General features: G+C 46.1%; 1 pseudogene; it reads right to left on the minus strand.

Moving 5' to 3' along the window:
* Window positions 1-2,537: 2,537 nt before the first annotated feature.
* On the minus strand, window positions 2,538-5,051 carry LOC133384132 (leucine-rich repeat and immunoglobulin-like domain-containing nogo receptor-interacting protein 3; annotated as a pseudogene).
* Window positions 5,052-5,318: the final 267 nt, after the last annotated feature.

Below are 5,318 nucleotides of genomic sequence, written 5' to 3' on the forward strand. Positions count from 1 at the left end.
GAGAGGTGGAGGTGGCTTTTGCTTTGGGGGAAAGTTTACTCCCCTCTTCTGTTGTGATCTATGGAAAGAATTAACTTCTTCAACTCCCAGGATAGTGTAATTTAGGTTCCAATTTGGGGCATATCAGGGGAATGATGCGACTTAAGATCCTCTGCTGTTCCAACATACACCCCAACCGGGTCTTCATCACTGGCAGGACAGCATCAGTTTGACATGTTCACACGCACTGAGCTTTCCATAAATGTACCGAGAGGCCTATGGTGGTCAATTTTCCACATTGACGCTACTTTTAATAGCCCCTCAGCCAGCCTTTGGTTGGCTTCTGGGTTGCTAGCTAAGCACCAAAATGCTTATTTCTATGGAAATGTTTCCAGTTGTTTCAATGAATTTGTTGTTGGCTTTATTTATTATTCTTATGAACCAATTTTACTGTAATTTTGATGGTTGATAAACCTGACTAATTCTGACAAACAAAAAACCATTTTGAATTGCATTGCAGCTCACAGTTTATTCATGAAGCATATAATCATGTAGATTCACCAATGTACATGCACAAAACAAAAGGCTCAATTTAGATAAAAACACATTTTAAAATCTACTGGACGGCAAAAGCCAGTTTTTCATGGCTTTGTCAAGTGTTCCCAATGTGGAAATGAAACATAGATGGAGACATTTTCAAGAATGCTTGGGAGAAAATGTTGAAACATTTAGCAATGAAATGTAGCATCTGACATTTTACAAAGTATTCCGCTTGCTTTGCAGTGAGAAAAATCAAAGGCCAATCTTAAAATAAAAGATCAATTAACAGAAAGATACTTGAAAGAGCATTGTTCTTTAAAAGTTTGTTTATTCCAGATTCTTATATCCCATGCTTCCTCCAATCTGGAGCTCAGAGCAGCTAACAATAAATATACTATCATACAAAATAGCACATAATTTAAACCACAAAGTCATAATAACAGCAATTCAGTAGCGAATATCTTTTTTTAAAAAACAACAACCCTAAAATAGTTTACCCATTATACAATTGCCTGACCAGTATAAAAATATCTAAGGTAGGTGTGGGGAATCTTTGGCCCTCCAGATGCTGCTTAACTACAACTCCCATCAGCCCCAGCAAGCATGGCTAATGACCAGAAATGATGGGAGTTACAGTTTAGTAACATCTGGAGAGCCCAAGGTTTCCACACCTGATCTACAGCCTCCTCATAAATAATAATAATAATAATAATAATAATAATAATAATAATTTATTACATTTGTATACCTCCCCATAGCTGAAGCTCTCTGGGCAGTTTAGAACAATTAAAAACAGCATCCCTTATCTCCTGCCCTCTATCTCCCACTTTGCAGACACGTACTGTCTCAAGTGAACAGCTGAAACATCAAAAGCAGTGCTTAATAAATTCCATAGCAATTTAAGTAATCAATAATAGTAGAGCAATACAAATACAAAAAAGCAATACAAAGACACCATTTGACAATCGCCATGGGACTTTTGTTATGGAAGACACCTGTGCGTGAATTTGTTTTATGTGGGGAGATCGGCGCACCACAATCAACACACAATCTTGACAGAAAAAGGCTTTGATCCAGTGGCATGGGTACCATGTCAATTGGAAGTCCTTTATCTGCTGCAGCCTTCATCCGCCTTCACAGCCATTGTAACATACACATTGTTATCCTCTGCCTGTTCTGCTGTTCAGCATGCATATAAACCTCTTTAGAAATGAGCAATAAACTGATCCAAGATTTTAAAAATTGTCACTGAAAAAGTGAGAGAGGGGTGAGGCTCTTCAAAGCACAAATGCAATGCTGCTGTTACTTGAGAAATGCATAGTTGAGAAAACAAAAACCAAACTTTAGCTGCAGCAAAAGGATCCGGCATGTGGGCGCAGCCAGGATACCTTGTGGGGATGGCGGGGAGTGGAAGGCCAGTTGCTGCAGACCTCAGAGTGCACCGGAGACAGCAGGAAGCTCCCAGCCAGGGCTGGAGAAGCGGTTTGCAGGGTGGGCTGTGGCCTTGCATGGAGAAGCTCCAGGCTCATGCAGCCCACGTAAAGGACTAATCACACTGGCCCGGTTAACAATGCCACCCCCCACCCTTCCCAATGTTCAGACACACCCTGGCAGTGCAGGCATCCCACTAGGGTGGTGCTAGTTGGCCCATAGAGCCTTGTCCAGCGCAGCCACCCCCCAGCTGAGCCACATCAGGGTTTGGCAGCAGTGGCAGCAGGAAGTCCTACCAGGGTGGTAGCATTTTGCCCTCCGTGCTGGGGTTGGACCAGCCCTAAGAGGCAACGCTGCTACCATTGCCACTTAGTTCATAATGCCGCCAGCTGGAGTGGTGAGGCAGACCCTTCTCAGCAGACACTGCTTGCCCAGTCTAAGCCCTTGTAGTTGAACTGGTCTGAGGGGGGAAGGGCAAGCAGGAGTGGGGCCACCCCTGTCTGGCTTCATCATCCTCACAGGTGTTCCCATTAAACAACCTGCCTTATATTGGGGCAACAGGTGGCCCCTCACAGCTGTCCAGCAGTTCAAATCACCTTCATGTTGAAGTTCCTGGCACCTCCTTGCCCGGTCGCTGCGGTTGGGCCATCAACCTTGCAGAAGGAATACTCCACAGAGCAGAGCTTGGAAAATTTACTTTTTTAAACTACAACTCCCATCAGCCCCAGACAGCATGGCCACTGGATTGGGCTGATGGGAGTTGTAGTTCAAAAAAGTAACTTTTCCAAGCTCTGCCACAGAGAAGTTGCTCTTGTGCTGCCCTTGTCCCTGACTCCAGATGAAGAGGAGGAGGAAGCAGAAGAGGACCACGCCCATGGCCGTGGACACCAAGATGGTTTTGAGGTCCAGCATGAACTTTAAGAACACCTGCATCTCATTGTGGAAAGTGTCATTGATCTCACTGAGGTACAGTGTCCTGTTTGCATAAAGGGCAATTCCGTCGAGCATGTGCCTGTTGACTGTCAGGGTGGCAAAGTAGGTGTCGTTGCCCCCGGCATTGCTGGCAATGCAAATGTATGTACCGCTGTCTTGGACCTGGGCGTACCGGATCTCTAGCGTCCCGCTGGGCAAGACTGTGGCTCACCCGGTGCTCCTGGTAGTGATCATCCTGTGCTGAGGAGACACCCAGTTAATACAGGGGATGGGCTCCCCATCGGCCCGGCACAGGAAGGACATCACCTGCCCTTCTTGAGCGGTGATGTCCTGGAGCTTCCGGTCCCTAATTTTGGGCTTTTGGCAGGTGAAGTACTCAAAGAGTACCGAGTCTGGGAAGTCACGCAGGGCGTTGCCCTGGATCTCGGATGGCGAGGAGCACTTTGGCGGCTGCCCATCAAAGTTCAGTGTCTTTCAGTGCTGGAGGATCTATAGGGGACAGCAGTCGTAGACTAAGGGATTCCGATCCACTCTGAGAGTTTCCAGCGTGTTGACAGAATGGAAACTGCTTTCCTCCAAGGTGGACAAGAAATTGTTGGAAAGATTGAGAAGACGGATTTGCCTCAAGCCATGTGTTGAAGAAATACTCTTTCCAGACCAGTAAATGCTCCAAAGTACCAGGGGTTTATTGAGTAACAGCAAAAAAAGATAAAGCACTTGAGGGAAAGGCTTCCAGGAAGCCAGTCCTCTCGAAAATCACAGTTACATAGCCTTTTATACTTGTATACACATCATGCATATATTCATTTATTACTAATACATCATTTACCTATCAATAACCAGAAATGCATTTTATTACCGTATAAGGTACATACATAACCTTCTGGGTGGTCTTTAAGTCACATTTTGCCCCAACCTAGGATGCTTGTTGACCAGTGTACCTGTCCCTGAGATTCATTTCAATGTGCAATACTTCCGTACCTTTGTTAACCATAGCTTCCGTACCCTTGCTGACCACGACTTCCCTTATTCCTACAGCAAAACATGTTTTCGACTACAGGCAGGCAAACTTCCTCTTTTACCAAGATTGCATTAACTTTATTAATACTCTTACTATGCATGCAAGCATTTGAGCCCAAAGCTCCACTACTTATAAAGGTAATTAATAGGATTGCTTTGAAGAGACCCCTCTAGATCCTCTGGACACAGAAATCTGTCCACACATGCAATGCTTGGGGCTCCACCGAGACCAACAGGGCACCCACCGTGTGGAGCTCTCTGAGCTGGAGGAGATCCCTGAAGGCACCCTGTGGCACATTGCTGATAGGATTATAGGACAGATTCAGGTACACGAGATACCCCAAGTTCCTCAAGGCAGCCGTGGGTACCACCATGATGTTAGAGTATGTGATGGAGAGGAAAGTGAGGTTCAGTCCTTGGAAGCCATTTGGCGAGATGTCCTCCAGGAATGGCCAGTTTTCAATTTCCAGGTGCCAGAGGTTGTAAAGCTTCTTAAAGTTTTGGTCTTCCACCATGGCGATGCTGAGGCGTCTGAGCCGAAGAACCTCCAGGTTTTGGAGACGGGAAACAGCTTCTGCAGAGAGGCCTGTCAGGTTGCATTTCTCAGTCATCAGTTGCTGCATGCCAAGGAGGCCAGAGGAGGCCTTCCGGGAGATGTAAACCAAGTCATTGTCCCCAACGTCAAGGTTCTTAAGGCTCCTCAGTTCTTGAAATGTGTAGTCCAGAAGGATGACAATTTTGTTCTCGCTAATGTCCAGAAAGGTGAGATTGGACAGCTTGCTGAAGATGCCCAGGGGCAGCAGTTTGAGCAGGTTGCCACGCAAGTGCAAGGTCTGCAAGTTCAGGAGGTTGCTGAAGGCTCCCGGCTCCACATTTGCAATTATGTTCTCGATGAAGCCCAGCTCCTCCAGCGAAGGGAATGGGGACAGGTCCCCCGAGTTCAGGCAGCGGATGCGGTTTTTGTTGAGCTCCAGGATTTTGGTCTCTGTTGGGATCCCCTCAGGAATGGACATGAGGCACTTACAATGGCAGCTGACAGACTTGATCTGAGGGACACACTCACAGCGAGCTGGGCAGGCGGCAACAGAAGCACCGCTTAGGAGAACACTGTGGAAAACAACGACCAGAAAACAGCAACAGCATGTCATTGTGTGACTGGCTCATACAGTATTTTTCCAGCAGGATTCATTGACTGGTGAGGTTTTCAAATTATCAAGAAAGTGCTGCCGTAGTCCCTTCCTATAAGTCTTTTAGGCTGCATGCAAATGTACTGCTATGTTCTAAGACTAGCAGAGTCACTTTGCTGCTTTGTGAACAGATGTATCATTGCACGACAAACTCCAAAAAAAGCCATTTAATTGGAGCCTGGAATGTCATGACACCCTCACCCACACCCATGATTTTGCAGCTCTTTA

This window comes from Rhineura floridana, chromosome 4 (genome assembly GCF_030035675.1).
Source record: "Rhineura floridana isolate rRhiFlo1 chromosome 4, rRhiFlo1.hap2, whole genome shotgun sequence".
Classification (NCBI taxonomy): domain Eukaryota; kingdom Metazoa; phylum Chordata; class Lepidosauria; order Squamata; family Rhineuridae; genus Rhineura; species Rhineura floridana.